Genomic DNA, 26,852 nt, shown 5'->3' on the forward strand with positions numbered 1-26,852 from the left:
CAGAGGGAGAAGCAGGCTCCACGCAGGGAGCCTGATGTGGGACTTGATCCCAGGTCTCCAGGATCACACCCCGGGCCGAAGGTGGTGCTAAACCCCTGGACCACCCGGGCTGCCCTATACTGTCTTTTTAAAGACAGCATTGGGTAAAACAAGGCATGCTGCTTGCTAATCCTGTCTGCCTTCAGGTCACTCATGAAGCATCTGTGATGTTGAAATTATTTTCAGTTACCTTTTTTTTTTTAAGATTTTATTTATTTATTCATGAGAGAGAGAGAGAGAGAGAGAGAGGCAGAGACACAGGCAGAGGGAGAAGCAGGCTTCATGCAGGGAGCCCGATGTGGGACAGGATCCTGGGATTTGAGGATCATGCCCTGAGCTGAAGGCAGACGCTCAACCGCTGAGCCACCCAGGTGTCCCTTTAAGGCAGAGAAAGAAAAACCCTTGAAGGTGATGCTGGTTCTGTTTGGCTCAGAAGGTCATCACAATGCTTTTTTAACTTTTTGTTTTGAAATCGATTGACTTACAGAAAATCCACAAAAATAGCAGAGTTCCTGTGTACTTTTCACTCAGCTTCCCTTTGTGTTAACGATTTACATAACCGTCTTGGTTTTCTCAAAACCAAGAAAGGAATATTGGTACAATACTAGTAACCAAATTACAGGCTTTCCTCCTCCAAAATTTAGCAATTTTCCCACTAATGCTTTTTTTCTATTCCAGGATGCAGTCCAGGCATTTAGTTGTTGTGTCTCCATCCTCTCCTCCAGTGCTTGATAATTTCTCAGTCTCGCCTTGTCTTTTATGAACTTGACACTTTGGAAGAGCCCTGGCCAGTCACTTTTGTAAACAAGGATCAGCCAATTTTTTTCTGTCAAGGGCCAGGTAGTAAATATTTCCAGCTTTGCAGGTCCTGTAGTCCCTGTTGTAGCTCCTTGGCTTTGCTGTCGTAGCACAAAAGCACCCTGAGATGATACATAAATGAATGAATGAGCTTGGCTGAGCTCCAGTGTAACTTCATTTTTGAAAATAAGCAAAGGTCCAGGTTTGGCTGTTGCGATGCAGTTTGCCAACCCTTGTTGGAAAAAGACCCTAGATTTGAGTTTGTCCGATGTGTTCTCATGATTAGATTGAGGTTTTGCATTGTTATTATTTTTTAAATATTTTATTCATTTGAGAGAGAGAGAGAGAGAGAGAGAGAGAGTGCAGATGCATAGGAGCATGGGGGAGGGATAAGGGGCAGAGGGAGCAGCAGGCTTCCCCCTGAGCAGGACTCTATTCCAGGACCCTGAGATCATTACCTGAGCTGAAAGCAGTTGCTTAACCCACTGAGCAAATGAGTTTTGCATTTAAAAAAATTTTTTTTTAAATTTATTTATGACAGTCTCACACACACACACACACACACACACAGAGAGAGAGAGAGAGAGAGAGAGAGAGAGAGGCAGAGACACAGGCAGAGGGAGAAGCAGGCTCCATGCACCGGGAGCCCGACGTGGGATTCGATCCCGGGTCTCCAGGATCGGGCCCTGGGCCAAAGGCAGGCGCCAAACCGCTGCGCCACCCAGGGATCCCGAGTTTTGCATTTTTAAATAAGAATCCCGTAGAAGGGATGTGCATCTTTTAATCACTTGGTTGAGGTGGTGCTGTGAAGTTAGAAGGTGCTTTTTTCCTTCCTGTGTAATTAAGAATATCTCCCTTGGGAGATAACTGTAAGATTATGCAAATACCCTGTTTTTCCTCAAACTCTCACTTGCTAATTTTAGCACCCTTCAGCGGAGCTTGCATGCAACAGTTATGACTGTAGCCTTCTAATGGTGAATTTCTGTCTACTCATTTCTTCTACATTTATTAATCGGAATTCTTCTGTAAGGAAGAGCTGTTCCATCTCCCCCAATTATATATTCATCAATTATTTAGATCAGTGTGGACTCATGGATAGTTCTTTTTTATTATGATGATCACAATTTTTGAGGAGGCTGCCAAATGTCTCCTCTTTTGGACTTCTTTGGTCTCATCCAGCTCTTGGCCACCCTCTTGATTTCATAGTTGGCTTTATTCTAATGACAGCTCTGTGGGCATCCGGTAGCCTCAGACCCAATAAGTCTGCATTTCATTAACTTGTTAATGGCAGAAGGGCAGTTTTATTTTTCAGCGGAAGCATTGGCCAAGTTTACACTTCCAACCTGCCACACAGCTGCTAAGGGGCAGTGGGAGGTCAGCCTTAGGGCGGCAGGAGCCGGGTGGAAGCTGGTAATTGGTTTTCATTAATCTTTCGGGTGAAGGAGTTGGTAGTATTTTCTGGTACATTTTAGATCAGATTTAAATTGTGAGTGTGGTCCAAGGTAGGAGTTGTCTCTTCCCTCTTGCTCTTTGGGAGCTTTCTTTTTATTCTATTTGTTGGGAAACTTTAAAGGTGGAAACCCTTGTTTACGTGCTGAGTTTAAAGTAAATAGAGTTTTATTGCTTTTGTATACACGTTCCTAGATTAACCTAAAATGTTAGTGTAAATGGCTCAATTAGAAAACCAAACAGACTTCCAAAATATAAGCCATCTGATCTGCTCTTAAACACACAACGAGTATGTTGAATCAGCTTTTTAAAGTAGGAGAAATTTCTATTATTCCCTATAATTAAAATTATTCCTTTAGTCATCATATGGGAGATTAGGTGATCAGCCAATGGATATGGCTCTTCTATTTTTGTTAGCTCTGTTGATGCTAAAAAAGTGGTCTTTACTTAGGGCTCTTTGGTCAATGGTGATAGAAGGAAGAGAGAATAATCAAGGCACGTCCTGTTACTTAGAACAGAGGTGTATTCCTTACTTCAAAAGATTTTTTAGCTACTTAATTTTTAGAGAAAGAATGACTAAACCTGGCTTTAAAAAAAATTCATAGAAAGGGGTGCCTGGGTGGGTCAGTCAGTTGGGTAACTGCCTTCAGCTCGGGTCTTGATCTCAGGGTCATGAGTTCAAGTTCTGCTTTGGGTTCCCTGTTCCGCAAGGAGTGGCTTCTCCCTCTCCCTCTGCCCCTCTCCCTGCCTGCACATACACGCATACGCGCACACACTCTCTCTTTCTGAAATAAATAAATAAAATCTTAAAAATAAAGTATGGTCACCTCCTTTGGTGACTGGATCAACTGTTGGCTTGGTTAAAGACATTGATGGTGTGGGCTTTCCTGGAAACTCAGCACTTTTACACGTGATCATATGGATTCATTGTCATCCTGTCCTTGGTGGGCCTGTCAAAAAGAAGTTATTTTGAAAGTCTTGTTGATTGTACATTTCATTCCATCAACTGCTCCATGCATTTCATGTAACAGCTGGAGGCCTCTGAGATAAGAGTGGAAAAGTGCCCTGTGCCCTTCAGAGAGGTGGGTGATCTATTTTCGACTTGGAGACCGGTGACAAACCTGTCTTCTGTCAGGTCAAACTCGCAGGGACTTTCTTGTTTTCTGTTCCTGTGTTGACAGCTGTGTCTGTGCTCAGAACGGTCATAGGGTAGCTGAAAGATAGCTGTGGCATTTAAACACCTAGATAGGAAGGGGTGATGGAATGTATTTTTCTTTGCTATTTTAGTTAGCAAGTCCCTAGTAGTCCATAGTGAGAGGTGAAGAGGAGGGACTTCTGGGGGGGAGGCGCAGGGGGGCAGGAAGGGATGCCAGCTTCATGTTTGGCAGGGATGGGGAAGAGACATTTCTACCATCAGTGAGTTTAGTGCCTGGAAGAGAATGACTGGAAGGAAAAATGGAAAATAGAGGTAGAATTTGAGTGGCCTTGACTGGGGGAAGGTATGGAGGTAATGAGAAAGGCAGGGTTATTTGTTTTTTTGCATGCTGTGTCAAACATAAATTATGACTCTTGCACCAAAAATTGCATTTCTTTACATAATACATAATGTGAGAGTTTGTTTTAAAAACACGGTGGTACAGGCTGTTGTGATGACAGAGCTCTAACAGAAATGTGCGTGTAGTTTTGATGGGAAGTGTTTTAAAAAGCAGTTCGAATTCCCAGTGTTTGGTGTCCACATTTGTTAGCCATGGAGCCTTGACAAGTTCTTTACTTTCCTCCTCTGCAAAATGGAATCAGGTCCGCCTGCCTGCCTCACAGGACTGTTACGAGCATCCACGTTATAATGTTCTAGTATGTTGTCAAGGATCTTCAGATATTTGTAATAGAGCCTGTAATAGAAACGGGTGGGTCTTACATCCATCCAGACCTCACTTTCCTCTATTTATTTACAATAGCTAATGGCTCGTTCCCTCAGTCTTCCTTTATTGAAGGTCATGGCTTCCTTGGAGATTCTGATGAAAGTCTGGGTCTCCTATACACACCCACCCACACCCTACCCCCCAAAATTTAGCATAGAATGTCAGGGATCCAAAGTCTGAAGCCCAGCTAAGAGTCTCTGATTTGACTGTGGTTTTCTTTTATGGAAACTACAGTTTGATCTGAGAGAACTAAGTTCTTACAGGTGCCTGGCATTTGGAATTTGCTTGTGTGCATATTTCTAGATCATTTATTTTTCCAGTGGAAGAAAGCAGTATGTTGTATCTCAAGTATAAGCTCATTGCTTTTCTAGTACTGCCCCAGTTGAGCTGCATACAGCAAGGTTGTAAACTCGCATAAAGCAAGGTTATGAATTTAACAAAAGCAAAAGCTAAGTCATATGGTACTGAAAGTAGTAAGATATTAACAATAAATAAATTAAAGGCACTCAAATCGTGTTTCCTTTTTGTGTATGTGTGTGTGTGTGTGTGTGTGTGTGTGTGTGTTTCCTTTTTCAACCTAAAAATGTCATAGCTCTCTAGAGGGTTAACACTTTTTTAGTGATGAACCCAATCAGTGCAATTTAAATCATCCATGATGTATTTATAGCGGAATGATTAAGTTGGATGATGTGACAAACACTTAAATTGTATTTATGGTCATTGATGGTTTTACGCATCATTAGAGAGGAGCATAGTTACACCAAATTAAAGGGACATCTGATCCAGACATCAGTTCAGTAATTTCATGGGAAAAAATAAATCTAAATGAGCAAAAAATGTTGTGGTATTAACTCCGATGTGATGGTATTACAACTTTCCCCAGTTACTTAGTAACACATATTGTAGAACAAATGTTTGAAACAGAAATCTCATGTTTTTGCATAACAGAAAGAACCCTGTACTAGGAGTTGAGCTGGGGGTCAGCTCTGCCCAGACATTGCTGTGTGATCTTGGGTAGCTCACTTCACCACTCTGGAGCTGTGCCGCACAAGGGATGAGACTGTATCTCTCAAGGGAGAGAAGATTTCTTGCAGTGCTGATATTTTGTGACTTAAATCTAATTGTGTAATGGCTGCTTTTGAAAAAAAGGTTCCATCAACATTTAACATCAATACAGAAAAGTAGCCAAATTATATGTGCAGAGCTCACTGAATTTTTATTCTTCCGACCAGCCCTGGATTAAGAAATTATATGTTATTAGTATTCTAGAAGGCCCTGCTTGTTGTCTCTGGTTCTTGAGGCTACTCCTAAATGGAGAGGGGCAGGGGTGGGGGTTAGGAAGAGGAAAGGAGAGAAAGAGGGAGGAAGAGGGGAGGAGAGAGAGAAAGCACTTAGAAATTTGGAAGTCTAAGAGTAAAAACCAAAAGTTTATTAATTGGGAATCCTATTAATCCAGTCCACAATCACTTAGCCACTATTTTAAAATCCAAATAGCTTTGAAAATTGAAAGTTTTTTAAGCAAAAATTTGGCAACAAAATCTTACCTGGAAGAATAGGCAGCTGTTTGTAGTCTTTATTTATCCTACATCATGTGGCCGTCAGGCATCTGATTGAGATGCTTCTTGAGTGTGATGATAAGGTGCCGCCTGCCCCTGCAGGGGTGTAATATACAACACATGTGTCATGTTTCTTCTCTGAAGTCAAATAGATGCTAAATTCCAAAACAAAATCTGGCCCCAAGGATTTTGGATTAGGGACTATGGAATCAAGCCACAGCATAATTGTTTATAAGAGTGGGCACTTGAACTTTTTTTTATTGCTTAGATTTACATGATTTTTATCTGAAAAGTAAAACATATGCAGTTCTAGTTAACTACCTGGCACATTATTAGACAATTCTCTTCCAACCCTACATTTTTTTTACAAATAAACTTTTATTTTGAAGTAATTCTAGGTTGAATAAAAAAGTTGCAAAGAAACTGTAGAGAGTTCTCATATAGCCTTCACTTAGCTCCCTTAATGTTGACAGTTTATATCTGAACATTTGTCAAAACTAAGAAATTAACTCTGGCATAATACTTTTTTTTTTAAAAGATTTTATTTATTTATTCATGAGAGACACAGAGAGGGGGAGAGGAAGAGACACAGGCAGAAGGAGAAGCAGGCTCCATGCAGGGAGCCCGATGTGGGACTTGATCCCGGGTCTGCAGGATCACAACCTGGGCTGAAGGCAGATGCTCAACTGCTGAGCCACCGAGGTGTCCCAACTCTGGTATAATACAATTGGCCAAATTATAGACATTGTTCAAATTCCTCCAGTTTTCTCACTAATGTCCTTTTTCTCTTTCTTTCTTTCTTTCTTTCTTTCTTTCTTTCTTTCTTTCATGTCCTTTTTTCTGTTCTGGGATCCCATGTGGCACCCAGTTGTCATGTCTACCTGGTCTCATTCTGTGATAGTTTCTCAGTCTTTTCTTATTTTTCATAAACTTGCCAGATTTGAAGAATACCGGACAGGTATTTTGAGGCGCATTTGTTTGCTTGCTTGCTTAAATTTTTTGTTTGTAAGCTTCTTAAAATCAAACTTTTAATTGAAATTACTGTAGACTCTCCTGCATTAGTGTGAAGTAATAGAGAGAGGTCCTGTGTACCCTTTACCCACTTCCTCCCAAGAGTGACATCTTGAAAACTATAGTCCAGTGTCACAATCAGGACATTGACCTTGACACAGTCAAGAGACAGAGCATCCTCATTACCACAAGAATCTGTCATCCACCCTAACTGTTGCACTCGCTTCTTGGTTCAGTGCAAGGCTGGGCTCTGCTTCAAGGAGGATAGGGCTGAGCAACAGAGGCAAACCTGTCCTCATGGAAATTTGCTTCCAAGAGACAGACATGGACAAAAAAATGCGAGCACAGAGAATAGAATGTGAGCTAAGAAGTGGTTGAAGAAAAATAAAGCAGACTAAGGACACAGAGGGAGGAAGAAATCCAGCCTATTAGCCGTTTTTGGCTATCTTGAGCCCTGGTCACATTGGACCAGCCTTCCCTCTCAGCGTGGTAGGCAGGAACCTCAGAGCAGCTGCTTGGTTTTGATGGGGTAACTGCTTCATCTGTGTTTTGCACTCAAGTCCTGTTTGTTGGAAATCCACGGTGGTGTTCTGTGCTATTAGTGGGTCTTTTAAAAATCTGATGAACTTGTTTTAAGTTAAATTCCACTGAAAGCCTTGCTTCTGTTTTCTGTTGCTTCTGGTTCCACACTATAGGGTCTGGCCGGACATTGATGGCATTTTGTGAATTTATGTTGTTGTTTTTATTTTTATTTATTTATTTATTTATTTATTTATTTATTTATTTATTTATTTTTATTTTTTATAAATTTTTATTTATTTATGATAGTCACAGAGAGAAAGAGAGAGAGAGAGAGAGGCAGAGACACAGGCAGAGGGAGAAGCAGGCTCCACGCACCAGGAGCCCGACGTGGGATTTGATCCTGGGTCTTCAGGATCGCGCCCTGGGGCAAAGGCAGGTGCCAAACTGCTGCGCCACCCAGGGATCCCATATGTTGTTGTTTTTAAAGTAAACTCTACACCCAGCATGAGGCTCAAACTCACGACCCCGAGATCATGAGTTTGTAGCTCTACTGACTGAGCCAGCCGGGTGCCTTGGCATTTTGTGAATTTGTGACAACAGAGTGATACTCCCATTACAAGTATAAAGTGGCAGTGTTTCTGTTTCTCGGTATTCTTGGTATCCTCAAGAAGCTGTGACATAAAAGAAGGGGGAGGTTTGGGACTGCAAATATTTAGAATGGGTTTTTTATCTCTTTGTCAAATCATGTCACTCATAAAAGAGATTTTGTCATTTTAAGTGCTTCTGGATGATGGGTATTTAAAAATACTGAAGTAGGGCTTTCAGATGACTAAATTGAATGGTATCAGTTATTTTAAAGACCTGGAAATGAATGATTTCAAGTGAACAGCTATGGCCATTTTTTTTTTATTGTGGCAAAACACATATAATATAGCCACTTTTAAATATGTGATTCAGTGGAATTAAATACATTTACACTGTTGTGTAAATGTATTTAATTGTATTTAATGTATTTAAATGGACAGCTAGCTGTCCACCCTGTTTCCTTAACATTTTCATCTTCCAAAGTGGAAATTCTGTATCCATTAAAAAGTAACTTCCAATTCCTCCTTTCCCTGGGAGGCCCTGGTAACCTCTGGTCTACCTTCTGTTTCTAGAAATGTGCGTAATTTAGGTATCTCATATAAATGGAATAATAAAATATTTGAACTTTTTTGTATCTGGTTTATTTCACTTAGCATAATGTTTTCAAGATCCATCCATACTGTAGCATGTTTCAGCACTTATTTCATTTTATGGCTAATAATTTTCCATTGTATGTATTTTGTTTATCCAGTCATCCTTTGGTGGACACATGGATTGTTTCTACCTGTTGGGTATTGTGAATAACGCAGCCAAGAGCATTGATATAAAAGTATCCATTTCCATTCTTTTAGGTATGTACCTAGGAGTGGAATTGCTGGGTCATATGATAATTCTATGTTTAGCTTTTTGAGGAACTGCCAAACCATTTGCTACGGAGGTTGTACCGTTTTACATTCCCACCAGCAATGAACACATCCTCAAAAATACTTATTAGTATTATCTTTAAAAGATTTTAAAGTAATCTTTACACCCAATGTGGGGCTTGAATTTACAATCCCAAGATCATGAGTCTCATTGCTCTACCGATTGAGCCAGCCAGGCACCTCAAAACACTTGTTATTTTTGTTTGTTTGTTTTTATTATGGCCATCCTAGTGAATGGTAAGTGTTACCTCATTTGTGGTTTTGATAAAAAACCCATTCTAAATATTTGCAATCCCAAACCTCCCCCTTCTTTTATGTCACAGCTTCTTGAGGATACCAAGAATACCGAGACATAGAAACACTGCCACTTTATACTTGTAATGGGCGTATCACTCCATCTGTTGTCACAAATTCACATCGCATTACTCTATAACTAATGATGGTGAGCATCTTTTCATATACTTAATGGCCATTTGTAAATCTTTTCTGGAAAACTGTCTATTCAAGTCTTTTTCCTTTTCCTATTTTTGAATTGGGTTGTTTTTTTTGTTATTGAATTGTAGGATTTATTTATATATTTGCGATATAAATTCTTTACTAGATATATGATTTGCATATATTTTCTCCGGTTCTGTGGACTGTGTCCTCATTCATTGATCATGTCCTTCAGTGGACAAAGTTTTTAATTCTCATGAGGTCCAGTTTGTCCATTTTTCTCTTCTTGCCTGTGCTTTTGGTGTCATATCCAAGAAGTCATTGGTAAATCCAAAGTCATGTTGTTTTCCTCTATATTTTGTCATAAATTGGGGTTTGGGGTGCCTCTGTTGAGTGTCTGACCCTTGGTTTCAGTTCAGGTCATGCTCTTAGGGTCCTGGGATTGAGTCTGGTGTCAGCTCAGCACTCTGCAAGGAGTCTGCTTGGGATTCTTTCCCTCCCCTCTGCTTCTCCCCACTCTGCTCCTCCTCCCACTTGCATGTTCTCTCTCTAAAATAAATAAATAAGGATGCTTGGGTGGCTCAGTGGTTAAGCATCTGTTTACGGCTCAGGGCATGGTCTTAGAGTCCTGGGATTGAGTCCCACATGGAGCTTCCCTTGAGGAGCCTGCTTCTCCTTCTGCCTATGTCTCTACCTCTCTCTCTGTGTCTCTCATGAATAAATAAATAAAATCTTAAAAAAAAAATCTTAAAAAAAAGAGGTTTGTAGTTTAAGTCTTTGATTCATTTTGAGTTTTTTTTTTTTTTTTAATATATTGTATAGGGTAGGGTCCAGCATCATTCTTCTGCATGTGGACATCCAGTTTGTTGAAAAGATGGCTCTTTCCCCTTATATATGAGGTTTTCCCCCTGGACTGTCTTTTTCATTTGATAGGTTTATTTATTTATTTTTATTTTTATTTTTTTTTATTTGATAGGTTTATATGTCTATTTCTATACCAGTACCACACTGTTTGGATTACTATAGCTTTGTAGTAAGTTTTATATCAGAAAGTATGAGTCTTCCAAATTTATTCTTTTTAAAGATTATTCATGGTCTGTTGAGATTCCATATGAATTTTAGGATGGATTTTTCTATTTCTGTCAGACATTTCATTGAGATTTTTTTTTTTGTTTTGTTTTTTCATTGAGATTTTGATAGAGATGGTATTGAATCTGTAGATTACGTTGGGTAGTATTGACATCTTAACAATATTATTAGGTTTTCCAGTCCATGTGTATGGAATGCTTCATTTATTAATGTGTTCTTTAATTTTTTCAGCAATGTTTTGTAGTTTTCAGTGTACAAGTGTTTCATCTGCTGTTTTTGATGCTATTGTAAGTGGAAGTGTTTTCATGATTTCCTTTATGGTTTGTTCATTGCATAGTGTATAAAGATGCAATTGATTTTGTGTGTTGATTTTGTATCTGGCAACTTTATTGATTGCTGCTTGGCTCTAATATGTTTTTTTGGGGTGTGGAATTTTTAGGGTTTTCCATGTTACATCATTCCATCTGCACACAGCAATGATTTTACTTCTTCCTTTCCAATGTGAGTGCCTTTTTAAAAATCTTTTTCTTGCAAAATTCAGGCTAGATCTTCCAGTACTACATTAGATAGAAATGGGGAAAATGGGCATCTGTCTTGATCCTGATCTCAGGGGAAAAATTTTTAGTCTTTAATCATTAAGTATGATGTTAGTGGTGAGTTTTTCACAAATGCCTTTATATTAAGAGAAGCTCCCTTCTAGCCCTAGTTTGAGTGTTTTTATCATGTTGAATTTTGTTTAATGCCTTTTCTGCATCAGTTGAGATGATCATCTGTTTTTTCCCCTTTATTCTGTTAATGTGGTGTATTATATTGCATGATTATATTGTATGGTGAGATGTCTTTGTATTCTGGGAATAAATCCCATTTGGTAATAGTGTATAATTCTTTTAACTTGCAGCTGAACTCAGTTTGCTAGTATTTTATTGAAAATTTTATATCAACAGTAATAAGAAATACTGGTTTTTAGTTTTTTAAAAAGATTTTATTTATTTATTCATGAGAGACACAGAAAGAGCAAGAAGCAGAGACATAGGCAGACGGAGAAGCAGGCTCCATGCAGGGAGCCTGATGTGGGACTTGATCCCGGATCCTAGGATCACGACCTGAGCCGAAGGCAGGCGCCCAACTGCTGAACCACCCCAGCATCCCACTTGTAGTGTCTTTTTATTTTATTTTATTTTATTTTATTTTATTTTATTTTATTTTTTTTAAAGATTTTATTTATTCATGAGAGACACACAGAGAGAGAGAGAGAGAGAGGGAGAGAGAGAGAGAGAGAGGCAGAGATACAGGCAGAGGGAGAAGCAGGCTGCATGCAGGGAGCCTGATGTGGGACCCGATCCAGGGTCTCCAGGATCACACCCTGGGCCGAAGGCGGCACCAAACCCCTGAGCCACTGGGGCTGCCCCTTGTAGTGTCTTTAACTGGCTTTGGTATCAGGATTATGCTGGCCTCATAGAATGAGTTAGCAAGTGCTCCACCCTCATCACTTTTTTGGGAGCAGTTTGAGAAAGAAGAATGTTACTTTTTCAAATGTTTGGTAGAATTCACCATGAAGTCATTTGATCCTGGGATTTTTCCTGTTGGGAGGTTTTTGATTAATGATTCAACCTCCTTACTTGTTACAGGTCTTTTCAGATTTTTAATTTCTTCATGGGTCAGTTTTGGCAAATTGCATGTTTCTAGACATTTGTCTGTCTCAATTATGACTGTTTTTCAATGGAACTCTTGGCAAAGTAATTACTTCTTTCTGTTTTATTGAACTACTTTCTTGCCTAACAGTGAAACTCTCATTTTGAATGGTGTGTTATTTCTTTATAAAGTAAAGTACCAAGGAATATGAGGGTTTTGCTTGTTTACATTATTGTTGTGTATTCTATTTTGTCAAATCTATAATAAGATATTTTACTGTGTGTTTTGTGACCCATTAAAATGGGAAAGTGTATATAAGACTATCAGGCTATATAAAAATGCTTCCAAGCATACTAGTGACTTACAGTTTAGGTTACAGGGTTTCTCTGACATATTTTGGAAAATGCCATTATTGACTGACAATTATCCCTACTCTTGGTAAACTGACCTTGGTTTTCTTGTTTGTTAGTTTATTTATTTATTTTTGTCTTTTGAAGATTGTATTTTAAGTAATCTCTGCGTCCAATATGGGGCTTGAACTCACAACCCCAAGATTAAGAGTTGCATGCTCCACCTGTTGAGCCATCCAGGCACCCCAACTGACCTTGTTTTTATATGGCCTTTAGCCCATTAAATTGGTAAAAAGGAATGAACCAGTGATGTATTTGGCCCCAGTTAAAATTTCTCAAGTTTCTTTTTTAAAAAATTTTATTTATTCATGAGAGACACACAGAGAGAGAGAGGCAGAGACAGAGGCAGAGGGAGAAGCAGGCTCCACGCAGGGAGCCGGACGTGGGACTCCATCCTGGGTCTCCAGGATCACGCCCTAGGCTGAGGGCGGCGCCAAACCGCTGAGCCACCCAGGTTGCCCTCTCAAGTTTCTTTTCAGCAAATGGATCAGAGAGCCATGAGGAGGAACCCCCATCCATATGGTATGAGAGCTTTGTGACTTTCCTCTGTGCTTCCACCTGGTCCTCATGGTGGGTGTTTTCTAGCAGAGAGTTATTTGTTCATCAGTTATTTACTGAGCACCTGCCACCATTGGCACAATGCCAAGCATTGTAGCCAATGGTACTAACACAGAATCACACCAAACAGGCAACTTCCTGTATGGTTGGAAGAACCAAGGGGTGAAACCAAAACCTAAGAGTGGCGTTGGTCCTCAGAACGAAGATGGTTTTGCCACTCACATTGTTCTGTTCCTGTGAATGGAGTGACTCCATTAGCAGGCACTGTTATCTCAGCTGGGGTTGGGTTGACCCCTATATTGGAAACTTGAGTAGCATAACTACCTTGAAGGGGAAGAGGACCATGATGAAGCAGCAGGTAAATTTGTTCAGGGCCTTCGAAGCCTTCTAGACTTATATGTGAAAGGTGATATTCTGGTCGTGGAGGAAAATCTGGTGGAATGGGATCTAACCATTTCATTGCACTTAAACTACGAATGCAGAGAGAGACAAAATGGAGGGAAGAGTTGAGGTTTGGATTCTGAGTAGCTCTGCTTGCAGTGAAGAGCTGATGATGCTTTGGGTTAAAATAGTCATTTGCAAACCTTAGGCCTTTCAACAACAGCACACCAGATCTTATCATAGGAGGGTAACTAGTTCTGTTAGAATGTCCCTTAGTATCGCATTCCAGTCTGGTACCATGAGAACTGACTAGTGCTTCCCTGGAGAGGTCCTACAATTTTGAAATACATCCTACTCAAGGAACAGGAGGGAATCTGGCCAGTGAGTCAGACATGTGTCAAGAAAGATATACTAGCAGAATATCATGTCCATGGTTCAAAGACTGCCTTTACCTCTCGAGTTACATGTTCATTGAGAGGACGGCATTAGATTTTTCAGGTGTTGTTGCTTCAAAGCGTTCTTAAAACTTGCATATGTGGTTGAATTTCTTTAGGACATTCTTAGACAAAGAGTGAGGTGATATCCCAGGGTGCAGAAATCACTAAGTTTTCCGACTCCTGCTGAGTGATGACCCAGAGTCCCCTGAAGTTTACCTGATGTGCTTTATTCATCTCCCAACTGGAAGCCCAGGATTGGAAATTTAACACGGAATAAATAATGAAATCTCGGCTTCCGCAGGTACAGAGGGCATAAATAATCCAACCGCCTGCTGCCCGGGCATTCTGTATCTTGGGCCGTTTAGATATGGTGCCCAGGCACTCACTTGTAACCGAATATGTCAGAAGGCGGCTTCTACTGGGGACAGGGAAGGGGTGCTGTTTCAGGGCAGTGTGCTTCCCCGTCTGCTGGAAACCTGCCTCCATCCTCTGACTCCTCTGGAGACCCTTTGCTGGCTTGGTCTCCAAGGAAATTGCATCTGTTCCCTGCCCAAGCACGAACACCAAAACCAATACCCCAACTCCTCTTCTGGTTAAATGAGGGAGGTATAATATTGAAGAGAGGCTCAGGAAAATCGCTCATTTAAGTGGAGATGTTTGGGGAGACAGAAGAGTTTGCTGTTGGGGAGGAGGATCTTGCATACTTTATTCTCAGAGTTAAGAGTTTGAACCTGAGACCATCTGAGCATTGGATAGTGGCTGAACGTTGGTGTCATTTTCTGCTTCAATAGCAAATCTAGCGAAGGGCATTGAGGAGAAGCAATCCATTTACTGGTGACCAAGGTGAGAATACAACTATTGGTTGTAATTACATTTGCAATCTTTATATGGCTTTGCACATGGTAGAAATTTAATAAAAGTCTGTTAAATGAGCAAGAGAAAGAACACTGATGCATTGTTATGATTTGCACTTACTAGCAGTGGTCTTGTCTGGTCCAGCGCCACTCCCAGGGATGTCCCCAGACCAACAGCATTGGCATTACTTAGAATCTAGTTAGGAATGAAATTCTCAGACCCATTGCAACCCATTGCAAAAACCCAGACCTGCAGATGCACGTCTCTGGGGAGGACCTAGGAATCTGTTTTTAAGAAATCCTGAGCATTAGAACCATTAGAACCTGAGCACCCCTGGCCTAGAGTTGTGTCACTTGGTCAGGGGACTTAAGAATCTTACATATAATTCCTTCCTTTCTCAGTAGGAAGTTACCACAGCTGGTTACAAGCAAATTCTATTTTAAATCTTACACGTACGTGTTTCTTCACCCCCCACCTCCCACAGCTTCTCACTCAGGACACAGCTAGTCTCCTGGTTCTTTTCTTCAGATCTCACGCTTCCAGATTCTATGCTCCATCTTTTCTAGGACAATAGCGATGGATGGGGTTGGAAGCATCCTTCTATGTGCTGATTGCCAGAAGGAGGATGAGCTATCATGTCAGACACTTATTGGATGCCCATTATGTTCTAGGCCTGGGCTGCCGTGAATAGTACACAGTCCCTGTCCCCAGGACCTCAGGAGCTCCAAAAGAGGTGGGGAGGTGATGGGTGCTGGGCCAGGTGAAGGAGGCAGTGACAGGGCTGTGTACGGGACCGCCCAGACTGGCCAAGCTCAGACTTGGGGCAGTGTGGGACAGGAGAGGCTTTATGGAGGAAGTGCTGCCTGGACGCTTCTTTTAGGACAAGTAAGGTGGCAGCAGGGTGCAAAGCGGTAAGGGCAGAAGGGAATTATAGGTGGGAGGGGCAGCATTGCTGAAAGCAAACTCTAGAGAGGACTTTATTCAGCTTTTGGGGACTCTATGTGTCCTTATCAGTTTTACTTTTTTAAAAAAATTTTACTTTTTAAATTGAGTTATAACCTACATGGAATAGAGTGTGTAACTCTTAGGTTTGCAGCTGGATGGAATTTTGAACATGTCCTCCCTCTTGTAACCACCAGCCAGATCAAAATATGGGATATTTCCAGCCTTCCAAAAGGTCCTTTTAGTCCATAGGCCCCAACTGAAACCCAATTCTTACCTCCTTCACCATAGATTCATTTCCATTGGGAACTTTTTTAGACTATAAACTTCAACCAAAAATTTATCCTTGTTAGCCAAAGACCCCCAACAGGCCAAATATGGCTCCAGCTGATGTGTTTTGCTTAGCATATACATTTTTAAAAATTCATTACTAATGCTTAAAAATTGGGGGATTTCACCTCAGTCAAAAGGTCTGGCAATACTGGGCTCATGTACCTTGGCAGCAGCACTGGGTTGAGTCAGGTAGGGACAGTCCCCTCTGAAGATGGGGCATCTACTCTTGGTAGTACCCACTGCTCTTCATTGCTCACTCCCAGCTGTACTTGTCACATACCTGGCCCTGTGGGCATTTGAGTTTGCAGTCCCTACCTTTAAGTATGATTTTTTTTTTATTCTTGGTTTGGGACTCCAGGATGGCTGAGGGTGCTGAACAAATTTTACTCATTCATTCACTGGCATTTATCGAACACTGTTGAGAAGCCAGGCAGATGCCAGGTGTTGGGAGTACAGAGGTGTTCACAGCAGAAAGCTGATTTGTGATCTTTGGGCTTGCAATGCAGATGACGAGGTGTGTGGCACAGTTCCGGCTTTGTGAGTTCACTTCTCACTACCCCTTGGATGCCACCCATACAGGCTGTGTCCTGGGCCCCAAGCCCTCCTCATCCTTTATAACCAGCACACTCTTGCCATCCCTTTCTCGTTTCTGTCTGTCTAGCTCCCATCCCTCCCTCAAGCATTTCCTCAGGTCACTTCTTCCAACAAGTCTTTGCTGACTGTTCCTTTGTCTTGTGATACCTGCCTCCTCTGAACTCCTATGAATGCATTTCCCACATCACGCAATTGATTCTGTTGTTGATTCCCTCACCAAAAAAGGGCTTGTTTCTTTTTTTTTAAAAAGTAGTTTCAGGGACGCCTGGGTGGCTCAGCGGTTGGGCAGCTGCCTTTGGCTCAGGTTGTGATCCCAGGTCTGGGGATCAAGTCCCATATCGGGCTTCCTGCATGGAGCCTGCTTCTCCCTCTGCCTACGTCTCTACCTCTCTCTCTCTCTCTGCGTGTGTCTCTCATGAATAAATAAATAAAATATTTAAAAAACCAAACCCCCCCAAAAAAACCCCAAAATTAGTAGAATTTAGTGATTGATTAATCAGTTGCATATAACACCTAGTGCTCATTCCATCATGTGCCCTCCTTAATGCCCATCATTCATTTACCCCATCCCCTCACTGCTCCCCCTCCAGCAACCCTCAGTTTGTTTCCTGTAGTTGAGAGTCTCCTATTGTTTTTTTCCTTCTCTGATTATTTCTCATTTTATTTTTCCTTCCTTTCCCCTATGTTCATCTGTTTTGTTTCAAAAAGGCCTTGTTTGTTTTTTAAAGATTTTATTGATTTATTTGGCAGAGAGATAGAGAGAGAGAGAGAGAGAGAGAGAGAGAGAGAGAGAGCTCACACACACAGCAGGGGGAAAGGCAGAGGGAGAGAGAGAAGCAGACTTTCCACTGAGCAGAGAGCCCTACATGGGGCTTGATCTGAGCTGAAGACAGATGCTTAACCACCTGAGCCACCCAGGCACCCCAGAAAGGCCTTGTTTCTTAAACTAGATATCGCATGCCCTGTGGGCAGAGTCTTTGCCTTAGATTTCCTGATATTGCCTAACAATGCCCTGCATGGTCCTAGGCACAGAGCAGGTACCCCGTTAGTACGGGAGGTGGGCTGGGGAGCAAAGCTGAACCCCAGAGGGGCCACAGATGGCAGCACCAGGGTGAGAGGCTGGAGAGAAAAGCACCTTCGAGACGCCTCAGCCTCCTAACCATGAAGTTGTCCTTTCTGGCAGTTGTCTCTTAGGAGTCCTGCCTGTCTGCGAGGACTTATGTCCTTGTGAGAGCGTTGACACCCCGCAAGGAGGGCACAGACACTCCGGTCGCTGGGCCGCAGGCATTCCGGGCAGTGTCATGTGAGGTGGCATTTGAGGTTATCCCCTTACAGCCTCACAGAGTGTCCCTGGGGGTGGCAGGGCAAGGTTCCCTGAAGACAGCTTGTGGCTGGAAAAGGAAGGTGTCATTTTGACGGCGGTTCCCTTGGCCTTCAGCGGTGCTCCATCAAGAACCTGGGGTGCCTGTTCTATCCCACTTTTCGTCTCTGATTCAGTGATGCAGATAGTCAAAAGCAACCCATTGCAAATAGCCCTACACCTTGTGAACTTCCCTTCATTAAAAGTACCTTAGCTGCTGGCAAAGAATGGTGACCTTTCTTTAGTAGACGTCTGCTCCCAGCCCAACAGGCCAGACCACTGCGGTGGAGGTGGGAGGGGTGAGAAGAGCCTTTAATTCAAGGGCCAAGAGTCATCCCATTTGCTAGGGTTCTGTTATATGTCACTTGGTGTGCAGGGTTCCAAGAACTACTTGGCCTCTTGACGGGGAACATGATAGAATGTCAGGACCTGAGCTAATGTAAAATATGTTTTGCCCCGCCAAGTCATGCACAGGCAAAGCAAGAAGCCCATCAGTCATTCACACGTCTGCACCATGTGGCCAAGGGGCTCTGCTGATGGGATTTCGCCTTTCCAGAGCAGTGTGATGATGGAGGTCAGGCACACAGTGGCGCCTTACTCAGAGCAGGCTGATTTTGAAAAGCATAAGGTAATTCCATAAAAAAAAAAAAAAAAAAAAAAAAAAAGCATATTCTTAAGAGGCATTGGTTTCCTGTCTCCTTTTTCCCTTATACTTTCCCCCTTCCTGGTTTCTTTTCCTTTCCATCTTCCTTTCCCCCCACTGTTTCTGTATCTTTGTATTTCTCTGTTGTGCTTTGGTCACCACCCCCAGATTTCCAGGTGACAAGGCTGGCCAGGTTGACAGGTGCTGCATTGTCCTATTTGGGAGCTTCAGATTTAGATATCAAGGACAGTGAGACCTGTAGGTTTCCAAGGTTCAGCCTTGGGCCGGTTAGGGAAGGCGACATTGGTCACTGTAATACAGCGTTGAGCAAAATTATTATCGGCAAGTTGTACCAATTGAGAAATGTTTGGCTGCCAACAGAAAACCCAGACACCAGAGGACCATTTCTCCTGTATTTAATACGAAGTTTGGAGGCAGGTGTCTCAGCGTTGGTTTAGTGGTTTGATGCGGACTGCAGGGACCCAGGGTCTCTCCATGCCTCCACCTCACAACGTCCAATGATATACTGACCCTCATGTCTGTGGCCTCCTCCTGACAAGGTGGCTGACACAGGTTCCAGGAATCATGTTTTTTCATGCAAGCAACTGGAGCAACACGTGGAGGATGGAGAGCAGGCGACAAGAGTCTCTGTTTACCTCTCTCATCTGCGAGTGGAAATTTTGGATCCTTGTTGCAAAGGAAATGCTGTTTAAATATGAAAACTGACACGTGGGCCTGAGTCATTTGGGGCTGTCGGTGGCAGTGTGAGCTGAGTGAGACTCCCATTTTCCTGATGACTGTTCCCAACTCCATTACCCGTTGTTCTTTCTCAGCATCACAGATTGTGAAGAACTTCATTTCTGCGTGGTTTCTTCCAGCACCAAGTTCACAGCGGGGCTTAATTTTCATCGACTGATAAACCAAGGCTTAACTGAGAATTTTTATGAGCTCCTGCCATAGAGACCAATAAAGTCCAGCCCCTACCCCTTTTCTTCTGGATGGTTCATCATATCAGCCTGGACCATGGGTAACAGACTGTTCACATCATTTACCCAGTGGATTAGTATTAAGTTACAGTGCCCTCTGGTTGGAAGTTTATCTTTTGAAAAGTTTAGGTCTAGTGTTCATTTGGCTCTTTCCAGCACTGAATCTTGGGAAATGATTTCTCTGCTAAGATAATTTTGATTTTTAACATGCATGCCCACACCCATGCATCTGCACATACCCCAGCTCTTCACCACTCCAGTGGGAAAGGAGACTGTGGTTTCATGGTAGCTGTCTTTTTGATGAATGTCCCCATGTCCACCCAGAGGCCGTGACATTCCTGTCTTCCCCACTTGATAATCTGAAAATCTTCCGAACCAGATTGTCCTGAGATAGGCCTATGACTCTGGAATGCCACTGAGGTTCTGGGTTTCAGTCCCCAGGGCCCACACTGGCTAGCATGTGTCAGGGCCTGTGGGCCTGAAGCTGATAAGGCAGAGAGCTAAAGACACAGTGCCCTGGCGACAGGACCACAGGACTGTGGGCTGGGGCCAGGGAGTGGAAGATGTGACGCTGTCACCTGGTCTTGTTTCAGCCTCCCCTTTACTTTGACTCCCAGATGCATTTTGCTTTTTAGGACTCCTCACTCTTTCCCATGAAACGTGCTCCCAGATGTATCCAACTATTCTCTGTGTTTTCCAACCTACACAGGAAGAGTGGACGTTACCTGTGGCAAGCTGGTCTTGCCACAGGTATTCATCCTCCCATGGTGGGAGATTTTACATTCAAAGTTAGGGATTCTGCTTACTTCTTTTAAAGTGGACAGCCTGGGAAGTTCTTGACTGACTTTCTGATCGGAAGGATTTGTCATACTTGGGGCTGGATTTTGGGAATCTTCCAGGACAGACATTGTCGGGAGGCAGGGTCTAGTCCACTTGGCGGCCCCCAGCCTTTGAGGGTGAAGTGAAGAGATCTCTGAGAGGAGGGTTCTGCATCGAGATTGCCTGCCTTGGAATGAGATGCCAGCAGTCAGCCTACTTGCTGTGGGTCCTTTGGATGAGTTGTTTAAGCTGTCAGTACTGCAGTTTCTCCATCTGCAAAATGGGAATAATCCATAGTACATATACATGCAACATATGGTTCGTGGGAGTCAGTGACCTGATAATCTCAGGTCAACGTGCTTAAAATATTACCTGGCAATTAGTAAGCACCATATGATTGTTAAATAAATAAATCTTACTAGTTCAAGATATTTTTGTTGGCTTACTGCTTTTTCTAACTGAAATTTTTATTGAGATCATTGTAGATTCAGATACAGTTGTAAGAAATAATCCAGACATACAAATGAGTACATGCAGTTATTTGTGCATGGTTTTATTCCTCATGTTGCCTCTTTATGACCACACTCACCTCCCTCCTTTTTCCAGCAAACCCAGGCAATGAATAAACTGTTTTCTATTTGTAAAAGTTTGTCCTCTCAGGAACACTTGGGTGGCTCAGTCAGTTACCCATCTGCCTTTGGCTCAGGTCATGATCTCAGGGTCCTGGGATCAAGCCTGCTTCTCTCTCCCCTCTACCTTCCCTCCTGCTTGTGCTCTCTCTCTCTCAAATAAATAAAATCTTTAAACAAAAAAATAAAAGTTTGTCCTTTCAAAAAATGTTAATATGAATGGAATCATACCATTTGCAACCTTTTCGGATTAGCTTTATTCACTCAACATAGTTTCCTGGAGACTGACTGGAGTTGCTGAGTGTATTAATCATTCATTCCTTTTTCTTGCTGGACTGTATTCCATGGTACGTAGATACTACAGTTTCTTTAACCATTCACCTATTGAACCATTCACCTATTTTTGGCTATTACAAATAAAGCTGCTATGAACATTTATGTGTAGGTTTTTGTATGAACATACATTTTCATCACTTTGAGATGAATACTCAAGAGGCAGTCATTGGGTTGAATGGAAATTGCATGTTTAGGTTTACTGCTGTAATAGGTATACACTTTGTTATTTAAATTTGTGTCTCCCAACAATAAGTTTATGTTCAGTTCTTTGACTTACAGTAAGTGTTGTATAGTACCTGTTACGTAAATTAAATGAGCCACTGGTTTTTACCATGGGTCCAAGACTGTGTAAAGGATATGAAGGAAGGAGATTGAAAATGGTGTGGTGGGAATCCCTGGGTGGCTCAGAGGTTTAGCGCCTGCCTTAGCCCAGGGTATGATCCTGGAGTCCCAGGATCGAGTCCCATGTCGGGCTCCCTGCATGGAGTCTGCTTCTCCCTCTGCCTGTGTCTCTGCCTCTCTCTCTGTGTCTTTTATGAATAAATAAACAAAATCTTAAAAAAAGAAAAAAAAGAAAATGGTGTGGTGGTGGTTCTTATCTTCTTATCTTCAAGAAATGTTCCACTTCGGGTCTGGGAATTAGGTAGTTGCAAATAATAGCTGATGTAGATTGTGTGCTGTCAGATTATCGAGGGCTTGAAAAAACCCAGTGGACGTCTTGGTGGGAAGTGAAGGGTGGGGAGAGAATGAAGGTTTGGGAAAGAGTGGTCAGTGTTGGTGCCGCCATGTCTGAGATTAGAAATTAGATGGTCCTTGATTTGAGAAAGATTTGGAAATATTTGGATTTGAAGAAATGCATCAGTTTTGCATAGAATGTGTGTTTGGGTTAAAGGTAAGGATTGTTGTAGAATCATAAATTTGTTTATAAGAGCATTTTTACTGGAAGAGAACAGAAGCATGGTATTACTGGAGAATCAATTGGATCTAACGGTTTACCACTGTGGACTTAGAGCTGGACTCCTGGCCAGGTCACACTGTTTTCCCCAGATTCTAGCAGGATGCTGGTTCTGCCTGTGGAGTGGGCTCAGTGTGATGGGGTGCAGGGAATGCTCACCCAGCATGCTGGACACCTGGACAGATAATTTTTCACATTCCTGTTCTCTGAGCGGTAAAATTATTTTCGTAAAAATCACATAAACAGCAATCACTATTTTCTTTATTTTTTTTTAGTTTGTAAACAAATGACGGATTAGAAAAATACATTTACGTTTTAAAGATATTAGCCAAATTTAATACAATATTTCACATCTGAATTAAAGTGTGCTCTTGCAAAGCAAAACGAGTACATCTTGCACTTTGCTGTGTTAAATTTTAAATGCAAATAAAAGCTCCAAGTGGTCACAGAAGGACAGAATTGAAGTAACTCAAGTTTTCTTTCTTTGCTTTTATAATCATTGTGCAATTACTGCGTATTGTAAATCTGTGTAAGCATAGGAATATATAGCGCTGCAGGATTAGAGGCAGGAACTGTGTCTAAAGTAGACTCAGAAGATTCTGACCTATTATTAATTTATTTCTGAAATCAATTGGTGTTTGGATTTGCATGGGTTTGGGGCCAACTGCAAAGCTAGGAGTTCTTCAAATTACTTTTCCTGTAAATACATTGTTTAGCAAAGGGTAAATCTTACAGATATGCTAATTTGACGTTTACATATGTAATATTCAAACTGAACAGTAACTGCAGGACTGTTTAGAAGTCACTCTAACAAAATACTGGTTTTCCAGGAGGAATAGCTTCTTGCTGATATTGTTTAGAATTGCTGATGTTTGGTGATGACAGGATGACTTTCAGTGGTGTTGTTACTGTTCACAATTCTGGAGACGAAGCCCCGTGTTAATTGCTGCACTGGGGAAGCCTCACATTGGGTTTCAACACTAATGAAAAAGCAGGGGTTTGAGAAGTCAGTTGACTAGAATTTGAATCCCAGCCTCTTGTTTGTAGCCCTGTAACTTTGAGCAAGTCACCTTCCCGGTTGTGATCCACTTGCTCATCTGCTAAATGGTAAGATTTTGTGTGGGTTAATAATATAATGTGCACAGAGGCCCTGGGGGGAGGCTCCAGAACATAGCAGTATTCGTTGGGTGACAATGTTGAACCCCCAGGGGAAGCTTGAACTCCCCTGGGGTCAGAATTCAGGCTTGGGTATGGAGAGCTATTCTGGTCTCTCCTGGGCTCAAGGGTGGGGAATTTCAGAACAGTGTGTTCAGTTGGTCTGTTAGAGGGTGAATCTCAGAACAAAAGTGATTCTCCCTTGCCTGAGAGAGAAGAGGTTGTGCAGCTGTTTCTCCTAATCGAAGAGGCTTGGATGTGGCAGTCAACGCCTTTTACAGACCACTTTTCCCCTCTGTCTCTGCCTCCTGCTCCTACTGATAATTGCCAAGGAATGTGGTCCAGGCCTTTTGTTGGCTTTTGCGAGCCTTTTATAGCAGTTTAGAAAGAATTCGTGGTATTCCTATCATGTATTAAAGATCAAGCTATTCTTAAGCATGACCCATCTCAAGTTAAACATGGAAATATGTTCAAATGACCCAGGGAGGCGCTAGGATGACTACTTTATGTAACAAATTTTTGTCATAAAATGAACTTTTTGCACTTTAAAGGGGCTAAAGAGAATTCTTAATTTTATACAGTTTAATCCGCCAAGTGATAAGGTTTTCTTTTCCTTTACTTTTGTGGGAAGTCTATTTAGTGACGGCTTATTAGAGTATACGGCAGGAGGCACATATTTTGTTATTGAAAAAAATTGAAAGCGTATTCCAAAATTTATCCTAGAAAACTATCTCATGTTGTAAATAATCTCGAATGTAGATTTTTGGATGTGAAATGGAGCTTAAGATTTTATTTTGGCTAACCTGATATTCCAGAGTGTTTTGTATTTCTACAATATTAGCTGCATAGCCAATGCATTTCAACTGGAAAATGCATCAAAAACATATAATTTAATGAAGATCGAGCTAAAAATGAACTTTTTAAAAACATTCTTCCTAGCCTTATTCTCATCTTGCCAATTCATTCCTTAGAGGAAGCTGAACCTTTTTTAGAAAACACAGTAAATGATCTTAAAGACAAACATGATAGATCTGAAGCCTTAAAAATACAGTGTAAACACTTGGTGGTCATATGGCTAAATCAATGGGTGTGAACAGGGCAGGCTTCACTGGCGCCTGACCTGTGGGGTTTGCACAAGGTTCCTTGCTTAGAACGGCCTGGGCTTGGTTTAATTCTGTGTTGCTGCCATTTTGAAATTCTTCATTTCTGAACAAGGATCTCCAAATTTCCATTTCCTACTGGACTTCATAAATTATGTAGCTGGTTCTATGTATTGGTTACCTGGGGTTTCAGTTCAAATTAGCTTTGGGCTTTTGCATTTCCAGCTTAATCCTAGCTAGACATTTATCAGCTTTCTAAAAAATTATTTTCTGTTACATGAATTTGGGAGAACCAGCCTCATGACCTTTTTATTTAGATACATGTTTTTCAACAATTTTCACAGTTTTAGTTATTGGATAAAGTGGTATTTTTTTAACCTTTTTAATTTTGAGGCATATGATATAAAACAAAAATCTCCTTTCTTTGCTTGTATCTATTCAAGTATGTAGATTCTTTGATTTTTTTTACTGGGTAATAAGTGAAATGAAACTTTTGTTAATCAAATTATTAATAGAGGCTGCTGTCAGAGGCTAAGATTTCAGAAAATGTTTCACATTTTCAATTTTATAGCTCTGACTCCAGGTGTCTATAACAAGGAGAAATAATTTTTGTAATTTGGGAGAGAAAAAGGGAACAATATAGGTGAAAAAACCCAACCCTTTTAATGTGTAGCTTTAAAAAGAGAAGACACTCCTTTTGATTCTGGTAGGCAACCTTGTGGAGTTGGGGCTCTGGGGTTCCCTTTCCTGCAGGGGAGTCAGAAACGTTAGTACAGTTCAAGATCATGACTCAAGAGCAAGAGTGGCCGAGAGTGGGCAGCACTATTCGTGGCAGAAATGTTCAGTGGGTGTTTGTAGACTTGGGGATAATCTGGATTTGGCATCCAATTTTACACGAGGCACTGATGGAATCTTATTTCATTTTAAGTCCTTGGCTATCAATTGTTGTGTTTCTTTGTTTTTCTTGTTTTAAAAGCTCTTCTCAACTCTTCAGTAGCAGGTCAGAATGCGCCCTTTGCGCCAAAGCTGCAGCTCGCCTTTGAACCAGGGCAGAGCTGTCCTTCTTCTGATGAGGGGTCAGGTTCAGTGTGAGATAAACAGCTTCAGCCTGTAAACCCTTGTTGACATCTCTCTCACCCCCTGTCCACCATGGCACCACTAAAGCCCTCCTGCTGCTTGTGAGACAGCCAGGATTTAAATGCTGGGGTCAAGAGTAAAAGAACCCATGGGTGACCCTGGCATTCTTTTGCTGGATGCCTGCCTCCAAGAAGGCAATGCTGCGGGCGTGCTGCGAGCCCTGGTGCAGACACCAGGCCAGTGTGGGATGAGCTCCACTCCAGCCAGCTCTGCCCAGCCCCTCAGCCCTGAAGACTGGGGGTCATCACTTAGTTTTCTGTCTGTGCTGTTTATAGGCAGAAATACTTTGAGTGAAGGCCCTGACAAGTCTTAAACATAATTTTAAAGATTAGTTATAATTTCAAAACTTATAAGGCTCAAAGTAGAGCAAAGTCAAAACCATCCGAGTTTCAGAGAATTTATTTATTTATTTATTTATTTATTTATTTATTTATTTATTATTTTATTAGAGAGAGAGAGAGTAAGAGAGCACAAGCGGGGGTGGAGGGACAGGCAGAGGGAGAGAGAGGGACAAGCAGACTCCTCACTGAGCAAGGAGCCCAAGGCAGGGCTGGATCCCAGGACCCCGAGATCAGGACCTCAGTGGAAGGCAGGCGCTCAACCACCTGAGCCACCCAGGTGCTCCTTTATTTGCTTATAAAGATTATTTAAGTAATCTCTGCACCCAGCATGGGGCTCAAACTCATGACCCTGAGATCAAGAGTCACATGCTCTTCTGACTGAACCAGCAGGTGCCCCTCAGCCAGTTTGTTTTTTCACTGGAGGCCCAGGGGCTGCCTCAAAGGGGGCAGGATAGGGTGAGCATCCCTGTCCCACATCTCCTGGACCTGCTTGGATCACAGCAGCATTATATTTTATTCTCCTACCTAGTATTTCATATGAAGTGAGAAGCCGGAAGTTTGACAACCACACAGGTTGATCAGTCTCTTTCCATACTGTTTCACCCCTGATGTCTGAGATCTCTTGGCTCTCACGTTTGTGCTGATGAGTGAACACAGACACCAGTAGTTGGGCTATGAGCATATTGAACATTTTGCTCTGTATTTGAGGGGGTTTTTAGCAGGGCAGGTTGGTGGTTGTGCTGAGCAGGATATGCCCAAGCAATCTGGAAATTCAGGCAGGAGTGTAAACGATGACAGTAACGCACACACTTCTGTAGCACACACTGTGTGCCCGGCACTGGTGCAAGCAGTTCCCACATGTTCACTACTTTGATCCTCATAACAGCCCCACAGGTCAGCACTGTCTTGACCCCGTTGTGCCT

At 41.9% G+C, this 26,852-nt stretch overlaps 1 protein-coding gene across 2 annotated transcripts in view; it reads left to right on the top strand.

Annotated features, from left to right (window-relative positions):
* RBM20 (RNA binding motif protein 20) overlaps positions 1–26,852 on the top strand; it is a 189,569-nt gene that overhangs the window by 34,486 nt on the left and 128,231 nt on the right. Inside the window, exon 1 of one of the 2 annotated variants that reach the window (XM_072740003.1) lies at positions 3,658–3,754. The exons of the other annotated variant lie outside the window; for it this stretch is intronic. The gene's annotated coding sequence lies outside the window, so the exon portion shown is untranslated. Of the gene's footprint in view, positions 1–3,657; positions 3,755–26,852 lie in introns of those variants that run through there. 2 annotated transcript variants of the gene reach the window in all.

This window comes from Vulpes vulpes, chromosome 15, assembly GCF_048418805.1.
Source record: "Vulpes vulpes isolate BD-2025 chromosome 15, VulVul3, whole genome shotgun sequence".
Classification (NCBI taxonomy): Eukaryota; Metazoa; Chordata; class Mammalia; order Carnivora; family Canidae; genus Vulpes; species Vulpes vulpes.